Source organism: Dendropsophus ebraccatus, chromosome 3 (assembly GCF_027789765.1).
Source record: "Dendropsophus ebraccatus isolate aDenEbr1 chromosome 3, aDenEbr1.pat, whole genome shotgun sequence".
Classification (NCBI taxonomy): Eukaryota; Metazoa; Chordata; class Amphibia; order Anura; family Hylidae; genus Dendropsophus; species Dendropsophus ebraccatus.
This window is the reverse complement of record NC_091456.1, coordinates 200,358,088-200,373,047: the sequence shown is the minus strand read 5'-3', so window position 1 is coordinate 200,373,047 and position 14,960 is coordinate 200,358,088. Positions and strand designations below refer to the sequence as shown.

Below are 14,960 nucleotides of genomic sequence, written 5' to 3'. Positions count from 1 at the left end.
GGTTACAGCTAGATGTGGATTTACAGAGGTTTTTGAGAAACATTAATCTTAAAGTTTGGTTTTCCAGTAAAACCGATTTTTCGGCATTAGGAAAACCAAAAAAATCTGAGTTATGTTTGAAGGATTATGGTTTATCCAATAAAAGTGATTTTTGGCCTCCTGCATCCGATGCTGTTAATATGTTTGAAACATTGGTGAAAAATGACATTGAGAGATTGAAGGATAAACTTGTGGCTGATGAAAGATTTAGACCCAACTTTTCTAGAAAGCAAATGGAAGCATTGAATAATCTTTCCCATAATGACGACATCGTGGTGAAACCCGCTGATAAAGGGGGTGCTGTCGTCATTATGGATAAAGATAAATATGTGGGAGAAATCATGAGACAATTGGGGGATTGTAGTGTGTATAGGGAAACACCTAGTGACCCGAAGACTGTATTTTTTCGTCGACTGAGACTATTGGTGGATGATGCCTATGCTTTAAATGTGATTGATGAACATCTACATGATTTTCTTCTTCCTAGCCACCCCGTGACCCCGACACTGTATTGCTTACCCAAGATCCACAAATCCTTGGTGGATCCCCCGGGCAGGCCTATAGTGTCGGGTTGTGACTCTATATTCAGCCCGGCGGCCATATTTGTTGACAAAATTCTGAGACAGTATGCAATCAATACAAAATCGTATATCCGCGACACAACAGATTTTTTACAGAAGATTAAGAATGTCACTCTACCATCACACTACATTCTTGCTTCCTTTGACGTTACAAGTCTTTATACCTGCATTGACCATGAGAGAGGTTTACACTGTGTGAGGAAGGTGTTGGAGAAGTCCGAATACTCCAGTGAGGGTAGAGAATTTGTTCTCGATTTACTGGAGATTCTGTTGACATGTAATTACTTTTCCTTTCAGGATAAATTTTACGTCCAAGTGAAAGGAACGGCCATGGGCTCTAACATGGCCCCTACTTATGCCAATATCGTGATGGCTGAACTGGAAGAGTCACATGTCTATGTATCCCACCACCAGAGAAAATTGCTCGGGTGGTGGAGATACATAGACGACATTTTTCTGATTTGGACGGGTACCCAGGCTGAACTTGGGGAGTTTTTTGACTTTATGAATACCATTGATCCGGACATTAAATTCACTATGAGTAGTTCAACGGTTGGGGTCCAATTTTTGGACACTTGGGTCTATGGTGAGGAGGGTACTCTTTGGACTGATATTTTTTTAAAGCCAACCGACAGGAATAATTTGTTGAAATTTAATAGCATGCACCCTAGGAAGATGGTTGAGTCTCTCCCCCGCAGTCAGCTGTTGAGGGTACGTAGGATTGTAGATGACGCAACTAGGGTTGATCTTAGACTCCAGGAAATGGGCAATCGCTTTGCACAACGGGGATACCCGAGGAAGTTAATTCAAAGAAGTATAGCTGACGTAAGCACACTACAAGACGTTCCAGACAAGAGTAAAACTACTGACAGAGTTCCATTCATCACCACATTTAATGAACAAAGCCAACAGATAGGTCAGATAATACGTAGACATTGGAATATTGTGGCTAATTTCCATAACAACATTCCCATACTCAGTGCACCTCCTCTGCTATCCTATAGGAGATCAACCAGTATTAGGGATAAGCTAGTCCGTGCAGATTGTGCAAAAAGGAAGCTTGATTTGTCCTCCTCACTCAGACCAGGCAGTTATCCCTGTCTAGGGTGCGACAGTTGTAGTTTAATGATTAAGGGTGATACTTTTTGCCACCCTAATACCAACCGTAGTCACAAACTGCGTTTTTATGCTACTTGCAAGACTGATTTTGCCATTTATGTCCTACAGTGTCCCTGTCCATATATTTATGTGGGCGAAACCACTAATGAATGTCGCATACGATTGAATAACCATAAGTCATCCATTCGTACCGGGAGACTGGATCTTCCTGTCTCCAGACACTTTGTTGAGGCTGGACATACTGTCCAACAATTGAAGTTTATGGTCATAGACCACATTCCGGTTCCCCGTAGAGGTGGTAATAGGCAGAGGATGTTAAAACATAGGGAAGCACAATGGATTTCACGCCTTAATGCTTTACAGCCTCATGGGCTCAATATAGATTTTTCATTAAAAGCATTTTTATAATTTGTGAGCGAAACCATGAAACCGACTTACCTGTCATTGCTGAAAGAAGTAGTACCAATTTATTAATTTATTAATTTATGGATTTATGTAAATTTTATTTTATCACAACTGTATCACAGAATATTGATCTCTTCTTTTTTCCTTTATGTAGATGGAGATGAGACCTATACTCACCGGATCCGTTGAACTCTTCACAATCCTACGGCTTCTCCTTTTGTTTCTTTTCACCGGTATTTACCCCTGACTTCATGTTCCAATGACAATATTTTGTAGAGATCTGAAGCTGCGTGTACCCTAGAGAAAGGTCATATTTGGCGTCCGGCTACTAATAAATATGATATAGAGTCTGAATGCCCATAAGAGTGAAGATTCACCATGGATGGGTTTGACTCTGTCAATTTGGCCGGGTTTACCTGTGTATGACGATCTCAAAGGATTTGGGGTGTTTACATGCTTTATTTCCCTACTAGTCGTTGGTCCCGTCACTCACAGACTTGTAATCTGGGCACCTAGAGTCTTTTTCCCTACTCCAAGATGGCGCCCGTATGATCGGAATGTGAGTGCGCATGCGCGTTATGCGCTTATGCAATCTTGTTACTCACAGACTTGTAATCTGGGCACCTAGAGTCTTTTTCCCTACTCCAAGATGGCGCCCGTATGATCGGAATGTGAGTGCGCATGCGCGTTATGCGCTTATGCAATCTTGTTACTCACAGACTTGTAATCTGGGCACCTAGAGTCTTTTTCCCTACTCCAAGATGGCGCCCGCATGATCGGAATGTGAGTGCGCGTGCGCGCTATGCGCTTATGCGATCATGTGATCCGTACTTGGTCAGGTGGTTCCTTAACATCCGGAGTTGCGTACTTCTTCTGTTTACAAGCCGAAAGCAGCATGGCTACAATGTCGTGGGATTGGTGGAACACGGACGGTGAGTGTAGTCCAACCTCCAAATTAACCCTTACCAGGATGGATATTTGTTTTATTTCATGATTATATGGACTTTGAAGAGACTTTTACACACACATTGGAGTCACACTGCATTCAATATCTAAGTTTGCATATAGATATGTATGAATTTGTGCACACCACCATATTGATGAAATGTTATTACACAGTATTTACACTGTTTACCTATGATGTCACTTATTGAGACACATACCCTTTGGGGGCGTCTCCTTCTGTATAAATACCACATGTATCACATTATGTACTTGCTTGAGAAAGACTCATGCTTGAGTCGAAACGTCGCATTACGTGTATGGGTGAATAAACTATTTCACATTTATTCACTATTGGAGTGCCGTCTTCCCATCGTTTGTTACTTAATCACTGCAACCTAATACTGAGCACAGTGCCCCATAACAGTGCCAGTCACAGTGCCCCCATAACAGTGCCAGTCACAGTGCCCCTATAACAGTACTAGTCACATTCCCACATAACAGTACTAGTCACATTCCCACATAACAGTGCCAGTCACAGTGCCCCCATAACAGTGGCAATCACAGTACCCCCATTACAGTGGCAATCACAGTACCCCCATTACAGTGGCAATCACAGTACCCCCATTACAGTGGCAATCACAGTACCCCCATTACAGTGGCAATCACAGTACCCCCATTACAGTGGCAATCACAGTACCCCCATTACAGTGGCAATCACAGTACCCCCATTACAGTGGCAATCACAGTGCCCCCATAACAGTGCCAGTCACAGTGCCCCCATAACAGTGGCAATCACAGTGCCCCCATAACAGTGGCAATCACAGTGCCCCCATAACAGTGCCAGTCACAGTGCCCCCATAACAGTGCCGGACACAGTGCCCCCATAACAGTGGCAATCACAGTGCCAGTCACAGTGCCCCCATAACAGTGCCAGTCACAGTGCCCCTATAACAGTACTAGTCACATTCCCACATAACAGTGCCAGTCACAGTGCCCCCATAACAGTGCCAGTCACAGTGCCCCTATAACAGTACTAGTCACATTCCCACATAACAGTACTAGTCACATTCCCACATAACAGTGCCAGTCACAGTGCCCCCATAACAGTGGCAATCACAGTGCCCCCATAACAGTGCCAGTCACAGTGCCCCCATAACAGTGCCGGACACAGTGCCCCCATAACAGTGGCAATCACAGTGCCCCCATAACAGTGCCAGTCACATTGCCCCCATAACAGTGCCAGTCACAGTGCCCCCATAACAGTGCCAGTCACAGTGCCCCTATAACAGTACTAGTCACATTCCCACATAACAGTGCCAGTCACAGTGCCCCCATAACAGTGGCAATCACAGTGCCCCCATAACAGTGCCAGTCACAGTGCACCCATAACAGTGGCAATCACAGTGCCCCCATAACAGTGCCAGTCACAGTGCCCCCATAACAGTGCCAGTCACAGTGCCCCCATAACAGTGCCAGTCACAGTGCCTCTATAACAGTGCCAGTCACAGTGCCCCCATAACAGTGCCAGTCACAGTGCCCCTATAACAGTACTAGTCACAGTGCCCCATTACACATAGATCCCCCATAACAGTGTCAGCTGTAGAGTTCTGATAATTATAGTAATTTCTGACCTTATTGACCTTTTGCCATTAGTTTCTCTTTATATTTGGGGCTCCCCCCCTCCCCCCATCAGCTTCCTCCATATGAGGCCGCAGACACTTTCCAATCTAGTAATAACCTTCCCTGTCCTATAAACATCTCAGAGGAGGAAGTGAGCGGCACTGTTATATACAGATACTGACTGTAATATTATCTGACCTGCTGGAGGAACCACAGGATCATCCCATATACAGTATAAGAGGGCAGCCACCAGCAGAGGATCATGGGGAACCACCCAATGGGGCTGTGCAGCATCCAGCAGGGGGAGAGGGGGGGCACATACCATGGGGATCCAGCTCCTCTACAGTATAGTGTGATACTACATGTCCTGTACTGCTGTGTGTTTCTAGTATCTCCTCTACAGTATAGTGTGATACTACATGTCCTGTACTGCTGTGTGTGTCTAGTATCTCCTCCCTACAGTATAGTGTGATACTACACGTCCTGTACTGCTGTGTGTGTCTGGTATCTCCTGTCTACAGTATAGTGTGATACTACACGTCCTGTACTGCTGTGTGTGTCTGGTATCTCCTGTCTACAGTATATTGTGATACTACATGTCCTGTACTGCTGTGTGTCTAGTATCTCCTCTACAGTATAGTGTGATACTACATGTCCTGCACTGCTGTGTGTCCAGTATCTCCTCTACAGTATAGTGTGATACTACATGTCCTGTACTGCTATGTGTCTGGTATCTCCTCTACAGTATAGTGTGATACTACATGTCCTGTACTGCTGTGTGTCCAGTATCTCCTCTACAGTATACTGTGATACTACATGTCCTGTACTGCTGTGTGTGTCTAGTATCTCCTCTACAGTATAGTTTGATACTACATGTCCTGTACTGCTGTGTGTGTCTAGTATCTCCTCTACAGTATAGTGTGATACTACATGTCCTGTACTTCTGTGTGTCTAGTATCTCCTCTACAGTATAGTGTGATACTACATGTCCTGTACTACTGTGTGTCTAGTATCTCCTCTACAGTATAGTGTGATACTACATGTCCTGTACTGTTGTGTGTCTGGTATCTCCTCTCTACAGTATAGTGTGATACTACATGTCCTGTACTGCTGTGTGTCCAGTATCTCCTCTCTACAGTATATTGTGATACTACATGTCCTGTACTGCTGTGTGTGTCTAGTATCTCCTCTACAGTATAGTGTGATACTACATGTCCTGTACTGCTGTGTGTGTCTAGTATCTCCTCTACAGTATAGTCTGATACTACATGTCCTGTACTGCTGTGTGTGTCTGGTATCTCCTCTACAGTATAGTGTGATACTACATGTCCTGTACTGCTGTGTGTCTGGTATCTCCTCTACAGTATAGTGTGATACTACATGTCCTGTACTGCTGTGTGTCTAGTATCTCCTCCCTACAGTATAGTGTGATACTACATGTCCTGTACTGCTGTGTGTCTGGTATCTCCTCTACAGTATAGTGTGATACTACATGTCCTGTACTGCTGTGTGTGTCTAGTATCTCCTCTACAGTATAGTGTGATACTACATGTCCTTTACTGCTGTGTGTCTAGTATCTCCTCCCTACAGTATAGTGTGATACTACATGCCCTGTACTGCTGTGTGTCTAGTATCTCCTCCCTACAGTATAGTGTGATACTACATGTCCTGTACTGCTGTGTGTGTCTGGTATCTCTTCTACAGTATAGTGTGATACTACATGTCCTGTACTGCTGTGTGTCTAGTATCTCCTCCCTACAGTATAGTGTGATACTACATGTCCTGTACTGCTGTGTGTGTCTGGTATCTCCTCTACAGTATAGTGTGATACTACATGCCCTGTACTGCTTTGTGTTTAATATCTCCTCTCTACAGTATAGTGGGATACTACATGTCCTGTACTGCTGTGTGTGTCTAGTATCTCCTCCCTACAGTATAGTATGATACTACATGTCCTGTACTGCTGTGTGTTTCTAGTATCTCCTCTCTACAGTATAGTGTGATACTACATGTCCTGTACTGTTGTGTGTCTAGTATCTCCTCTACAGTGTAGTGTGATACATGTCCTGTACTGCTATGTGTCTGGTATCTCCTCTCTACAGTATAGTGTGATACTACATGTCCTGTACTGCTGTGTGTCTGGTGTCTCCTTTCTACAGTATAGTGTGATACTACATGTCCTGTACTGCTGTGTGTTTCTAGTATCTCCTTTCTACAGTATAGTGTGATACTACATGTCCTGTACTGCTGTGTGGGTCTAGTATCTCGTCTCTACAGTATAGTGTGATACTACATGTCCTGTACTGCTGTGTGTCTAGTATCTCCTTTACAGTATAGTGTGATACTACATGTCCTGTACTGCTGTGTGTGTCTGGTATCTCCTCTCTAAAGAATAGTTTGATACTACATGTCCTGTACTGCTGTGTGTGTCTGGTATCTCCTCTACAGTATAGTGTGATACTACATGTCCTGTACTGCTGTGTGTCTGGTATCTCCTCTACAGTATAGTGTGATACTACATGTCCTGTACTGCTGTGTGTCTGGTGTCTCCTCTCTACAGTATGGTGTGATACTACATGTCCTGTACTGCTGTGCGTCTGGTATCTCCTCTACAGTATAGTGTGATACTTCATGTCCTGTACTGCTGTGTGTCTGGTATCTCCTCTACAGTATAGTGTGATACTACATGTCCTGTACTGCTGTGTGTCTGGTGTCTCCTCTCTACAATATAGTGTGATACTACATGTCCTGTACTGCTGTGTGTCTGGTATCTCCTCTACAGTATAGTGTGATACTACATGTCCTATACTGCTGTGTGTCTAGTATCTCCTCTACAGTATAGTGTGATACTATATGTCCTGTACTGCTGTGTGTGTTTAGTATCTCCTCTACAGTAAAGTGTGATACTACATGTCCTGTACTGCTGTGTGTGTCTGGTATCTCCTCTACAGTATAGTGTGATACTACATGTCCTGTACTGCTGTGTGTCTAGTATCTCCTCCCTACAGTATAGTGTGATACTACATGTCCTGTACTGCTGTGTGTCTGGTATCTCCTCTACAGTATAGTGTGATACTACATGTCCTGTACTGCTGTGTGTGTCTAGTATCTCCTCTACAGTATAGTGTGATACTACATGTCCTTTACTGCTGTGTGTCTAGTATCTCCTCCCTACAGTATAGTGTGATACTACATGTCCTGTACTGCTGTGTGTGTCTGGTATCTCTTCTACAGTATAGTGTGATACTACATGTCCTGTACTGCTGTGTGTCTAGTATCTCCTCCCTACAGTATAGTGTGATACTACATGTCCTGTACTGCTGTGTGTCTGGTATCTCCTCTACAGTATAGTGTGATACTACATGCCCTGTACTGCTTTGTGTTTAATATCTCCTCTCTACAGTATAGTGTGATACTACATGTCCTGTACTGCTGTGTGTTTAGTATCTCCTCTACAGTATAGTGTGATACTACATGTCCTGTACTGCTGTGTGTGTCTAGTATCTCCTCCCTACAGTATAGTATGATACTACATGTCCTGTACTGCTGTGTGTTTCTAGTATCTCCTCTCTACAGTATAGTGTGATACTACATGTCCTGTACTGTTGTGTGTCTAGTATCTCCTCTACAGTGTAGTGTGATACATGTCCTGTACTGCTATGTGTCTGGTATCTCCTCTCTACAGTATAGTGTGATACTACATGTCCTGTACTGCTGTGTGTCTGGTGTCTCCTTTCTACAGTATAGTGTGATACTACATGTCCTGTACTGCTGTGTGTCTAGTATCTCCTTTACAGTATAGTGTGATACTACATGTCCTGTACTGCTGTGTGTGTCTGGTATCTCCTCTCTACAGTATAGTGTGATACTACATGTCCTGTACTGCTGTGTGTGTCTGGTATCTCCTCTACAGTATAGTGTGATACTACATGTCCTGTACTGCTGTGTGTCTGGTATCTCCTCTACAGTATAGTGTGATACTACATGTCCTGTACTGCTGTGTGTCTGGTGTCTCCTCTCTACAGTATAGTGTGATACTACATGTCCTGTACTGCTGTGCGTCTGGTATCTCCTCTACAGTATAGTGTGATACTTTATGTCCTGTACAGCTGTGTGTCTGGTATCTCCTCTACAGTATAGTGTGATACTACATGTCCTGTACTGCTGTGTGTCTGGTGTCTCCTCTCTACAATATAGTGTGATACTACATGTCCTGTACTGCTGTGTGTCTGGTATCTCCTCTACAGTATAGTGTGATACTACATGTCCTATACGGCTGTGTGTCTAGTATCTCCTCTACAGTATAGTGTGATACTACATGTCCTGTACTGCTGTGTGTCTAGTATTTCCTCTACAGTATAGTGTGATACTACATGTCCTGTACTGCTGTGTGTTTCTAGTATCTCCTCTCTACAGTATAGTGTGATACTACATGTCCGGTACTGCTGTGTGTGTTTAGTATCTCCTCTACAGTATAGTGTGATACTACATGTCCTGTACTGCTGTGTGTCTAGTATCTCCTCTCTACAGTATAGTGTGATACGACATGTCATGTGCTGCTGTGTGTGTCTGGTATTTCCTCTCTACAGTATAGTGTGATAGTACATGTCCTGTACTGTTCTGTGTCTAGTATCTCCTCTACAGTATAGTGTGATACTACATGTCCTGTACTGCTGTGTGTCTAGTATCTCCTCTACAGTATAGTGTGATACTACATGTCCTGTACTGCTGTGTGTGTCTGGTATCTCCTGTCTACAGTATAGTGTGATACTACATGTCCTGTACTGCTGTGTGTCTGGTATCTCCTCTACAGTATAGTGTGATACTACATGTCCTGTACTGCTTTGTGTCCAGTATCTCCTCTACAGTATAGTGTGATACTACATGTCCTGTACTGCTGTGTGTGTCTAGTATCTCCTCTACAGTATAGTGTGATACTACATGTCCTGTACTGCTGTGTTTGTCTGATATCTCCTCCCTACAGTATAGTGTGATACTACATTTCCTGTACTGCTGTGTGTCTGGTGTCTCCTCTCTACAGTATAGTGTGATACTACATGTCCTGTACTGCTGTGTGTTTCTAGTATCTCCTTTCTACAGTATAGTGTGATACTACATGTCCTGTACTGCTGTGTGTGTCTAGTATCTTGTCTTTACAGTATAGTGTGATACTACATGTCCTGTACTGCTGTGTGTCTAGTATCTCCTCTACAGTATAGTGTGATACAACATGTCCTGTACTGCTGTGTGTCTGGTGTCTCCTCTCTACAGTATAGTGTGATACTACATGTCCTGTGCTGCTGTGTGTGTCTGGTATCTCCTCTCTACAGTATAGTGTGATACTACATGTCCTGTACTGTTCTGTGTCTAGTATCTCCTCTACAGTATAGTGTGATACTACATGTCCTGTACTGCTATGTTTCTGGTATCTCCTCTCTACAGTATACTGTGATACTACATGTCCTGTACTGCTGTGTGTCTGGTATCTCCTCTACAGTATAGTGTGATACTACATGTCCTGTACTGCTGTGTGTCTAGTATCTCCTCTATAGTATAGTGTGATACTACATGTCCTGTACTGCTGTGTGTGTCTAGTATCTCCTCTACAGTATAGTGGGATACTACATGTCCTGTACTGCTGTGTGTGTCTGGTATCTCCTCCCTACAGTATAGTGTGATCCTACATGTCCTGTACTGTTGTGGGTGTCTGGTATCTCCTCTACAGTATAGTGTGATACTACATGTGCTGTACTGCTGTGTGTCTGGTGTCTCCTCTCTACAGTATAGTGTGATACTACATGTCCTGTACTGCTGTGTGTTTCTAGTATCTCCTCTCTACAGTATAGTGTGATACTACATGTCCTGTACTGCTGTGTGTGTCTAGTATCTCATCTCTACAGTATAGTGTGATACTACATGTCCTGTACTGCTGTGTGTCTAGTATCTCCTATACAGTATAGTGTGATACTACATGTCCTGTACTGCTGTGTGTGTCTGGTATCTCCTCTACAGTATAGTGTGATACTACATGTCCTGTACTGCTGTGTGTCTAGTATCTCCTCTACAGTTTAGTGTGATACTACATGTCCTGTACTGCTGTGTCTAGTATCTTCTCTACAGTTTAGCGTGATACTACATGTCCTGTACTGCTGTGTGTGTCTGGTATCTCCTCTACAGTATAGTGTGATACTACATGTCCTGTACTGCTGTGTGTGTCTAGTATCTCCTCCCTACAGTATAGTGTGATACTACATGTCCTGTACTGCTGTGTGTTTCTAGTATCTCCTCTCTACAGTATAGTGTGATACTACATGTCCTGTACTGCTGTGTGTGTCTAGCATCTCGTCTCTACAGTATAGTGTGATACTACATGTCCTGTATTGCTGTGTGTCTAGTATCTTCTCCCTACAGTATATTGTGATACTACATGTCGTGTACTGCTGTGTGTGTTTAGTATCTCCTCTACAGTACAGTGTGATACTACATGTCCTGTACTGCTGTGTGTGTCTGGTATCTCCTCTACAGTATAGTGTGATACTACATGTCCTATACTGCTGTGTGTGTCTGGTATCTCCTCTACAGTATAGTGTGATACTACATGTCCTGTACTGCTGTGTGTGTCTAGTATCTCCTCCCTACAGTATAGTGTGATACTACATGTCCTGTACTGCTGTGTGTTTCTAGTATCTCCTCTCTACAGTATAGTGTGATACTACATGTCCTGTACTGCTGTGTGTGTCTAGCATCTCGTCTCTACAGTATAGTGTGATACTACATGTCCTGTATTGCTGTGTGTCTAGTATCTTCTCCCTACAGTATATTGTGATACTACATGTCGTGTACTGCTGTGTGTGTTTAGTATCTCCTCTACAGTATAGTGTGATACTTCATGTCCTGTACTGCTGTGTGTCTAGTATTTCCTCTCTACAGTATAGTGTGACACTACATGTCCTGTACTGCTGTGTGTGTCTAGTATCTCGTCTCTACAGTATAGTGTGATACTATATGTCCTGTACTGCTGTGTGTCTAGTATCTCCTCTACAGTATAGTGTGATACTACATGTCCTGTACTGCTGTGTCTAGTATCTTCTCTACAGTTTAGCGTGATACTACATGTCCTGTACTGCTGTGTGTCTGGTATCTCCTCTACAGTATAGTGTGATACTACATGTCCTGTACTGCTGTGTCTAGTATGTTCTCTACAGTTTAGCGTGATACTACATGTCCTGTACTGCTCTGTACTGTGCCAGGATATGTCGCCCCTTTGGACACCAGGTGAGGGCAGATTCATTTTATTTTTTTGGACCCTGTGTGACCTTTACAGGACCTGAAAACGCTTCAGTCTTCTACTTAGAAAGACTCCAGTATCTTTCTGCTGACTGTTGTATGTATTTCCTTTACCCATATTAGTTATATGCTTTTTTTTCTTTACATCTTTATTTTTTCTCATTTTGGGATGACATTGTGGGGGATTCAGAACTAATTACCAGTTTTACATAGAGTTTTGCTCTCAAGATACAATGGTCGTCCTGGAACCAATCAATATAGCATGTTGAGGGACCACTGTATAAAAAACTAAAATATGTTATAAACCTACCCTAGAGGATCAAGCCCATCCAGACCTGCCCTTCTAGCAAGCCAGAACTACCCATATAGAGACCAACACAACTGGGGGCATGCTTGGTACCCATAGCGGTTCCTCAGCTCTCATTAGTATTATTGATTTTCATGAAATTCCCTTTTGCAGTAAAAATAAGGAAGTTGTTTTAGGGTTTCGTTTGCTGTTTAAAGAGAAGAAACATCTGCCACGTCCAAGATATCTCTTTGCTTCCTTTCTGTTGTTTTTAGTATCTGTAGAATGTTAGTTGTGTCTTTAAGGCAGACATTTTGTGAAGAAACCTGCAAATGTTCATAGGTTTATACAGAAAGATCAGAAAAGGATCCGTTTCTGGTTAGTGATGAGTGAACTAACAGTATATTCAGCTGTACCTGAGCCTGATGGCTCGCCCAGTGACTGCTCTAGTGTGAAGCCTGGAAACGTCAGGGATGGCAGTCACAGGTCCCCGGAGCCTCTGTCCATCCCTTATAGGCAGTGGTAACAGACAAGGGTTTGGCTGATTATACCGTGAGTTCACTCATCTCTATTCTCGATAGCATCCGCCTTCCTGGGGGACATTTTAGGAATCTTTTAAATATGGTGACACTGTGAACCAACGTTCTATTTTTTACTGAAAATTGGAAATTTATATAAAAATAATACCGCCACATTTCTTAATTAAAGGGGTATTCTTGTCTCATCTATAATAATACAGTTATGCTTGTAGGACTCGTCAAGTTATATAGTTTTGTATATACAATCATTTAGCAAGCTTATCTCCTTCTCCTGAGAGGCCGCTCTCTGCCTCCCATTGGTGAAAGCTCGTTGTCTAGGTTACCAACTACCACTCTGCACTAAAAGCAGTGGTCTGGCTGGTGTATATATTGATATAGTATTGATATTTATTTATATATTATAGAGTATATAAACTATTTCTCTATACATCTATAATATAACTATATATATTAGAGCAGAGTGGTGGTCTGTAACCTTGACAACAAACTGTACAACAATGGGATGGAAAGAGCAGCATATCAGGAAAAGAAGTCAAGTTTGCTAAACGATTGTATTTCTAAAAATATTTAACTGTATAAGTCTTACAGGTATAACTATATTAGCTGAGGTGGGAATACCCCTATAATGTTAGAACATAAGGACTGTATTTGGTTTGTAATGAGAGTTGAGGAACCGCCATGGGAACGTACTTCACCCCCAGTACGTTAATCTCTATACGGGTATTTGGGAATATTTATCCGTCTTCCCAGGAGGGAAGATCTGGTTGGCCCGGCCCTCTGGGATAGGTCTGGGGTAAGATACCATTTATGTATGATAGAGATCGGTGCTCTCTGGAGTTATCATTTACTCATCAATGCTGCATTGGTAATTTGTAGGATCAAACAATATTTATACAGAGTTACGATTCTGGTTCTTGACTAGAAGTTATCATAAAAAATATTCTAATAGTTTCCCTTTCCTAATGAGTGGTCATATCCTGATAAAGCTTATTGCCATCCCAGAGGGGCGGTTCATGTGGATTAGATCCTTGTGTACTATGGATTATGAGAAAGAGACAGAATGTGAGGAAGAAGATGGAGAATCGGTAAGGAAAGTAATAGAAGAGGTGATGATAAGTTCCTGATATCATTGGCTTCTTGGTGGACATTTTAGAGATTTAGGAATGTTTGGAAAATAGAAATAGGTGTCTAGTCTAGGAGAGTGGATGATGAGAATACAGTAGGATTTTTACTTAATACTTATTGAGTCCCAATACAAAGGAGATACAGGGCAATGCTGTTCCCATATCTTATAGTGATTTGCCCTTATAGCTTCTGATGTGACCCCCATCGTCCACAGACTATGCTAGGAAATCATCGCTTAAAGGGGTAGTCCACCCAAAAAAAATTTTCTTCAAATCAACTGGTGCCATAAAGTGCCAGAGATTTGTAATTCACTTCTATTAAAAAAACTTAAGTCTTCCAGTACTTATCAGCTGCTGTGTGTCCAGCAGGAAGTGGTGTTTTCTTTCCTGTCTGACCCAGTGCTCTCTGTTGCCTCCTCTGTTCATGTCAGGAACTGTCCAAAGCAGGAGCAAATCCCCATAGAAAACCTCTCCTGCTCTTCAGACTGGAAATAATACAACTTCCTGTTGGGCATACAGCAGCTGATAAGTACTGGAAGGCTTGAGATTTTTTAATAGAAGTAAATTACAAATCTCTGGCACTTCATGGTAGCAGTTGATTTGAAAGAAAAAATTTTTGGGTGGACTACCCCTTTAATGTAGAGCATCTAGTTCACTTGTGATTCCTTAGCCAAGGCTTCTATGTCCTATGAGCAATGACTTTCTTCTCATACGTGCGTCCATAAATCTTCAGAGAGAAGACCAAGCAGGTAAAACTCAGGAGAGGACAACATTGATAATGGAATGGTAGTGTAGGAAACGTCTAATATCATTTACCAAACCGACCTGGAGGGCATGTCCAGATCAGATGCCGTCAGCATTCATTCCATGACGTCTAGGCCAGGTTGTAGATGTTGCTACCCAGATGCCTTTGGTACAAAGTAGAATTGAATCTGAGAGAAACTTCTAGTGGTTAAAATGTCACACCTTCTTCTTCAACGTCTCCAGAATGACCCGTTACACCGCCCTCCGTGTG

At 42.7% G+C, this 14,960-nt stretch overlaps 1 protein-coding gene across 1 annotated transcript in view; it reads right to left on the bottom strand.

The window, feature by feature from the left end:
* Nucleotides 1–14,854, bottom strand: part of LOC138786374 (C-type lectin domain family 4 member F-like) — a 43,675-nt gene extending 28,821 nt beyond the window's left edge. Inside the window, exon 1 of the mRNA XM_069963362.1 lies at nucleotides 14,771–14,854. The gene's annotated coding sequence lies outside the window, so the exon portion shown is untranslated. The remainder of the gene's footprint in view (nucleotides 1–14,770) is intronic.
* Nucleotides 14,855–14,960: the final 106 nt, after the last annotated feature.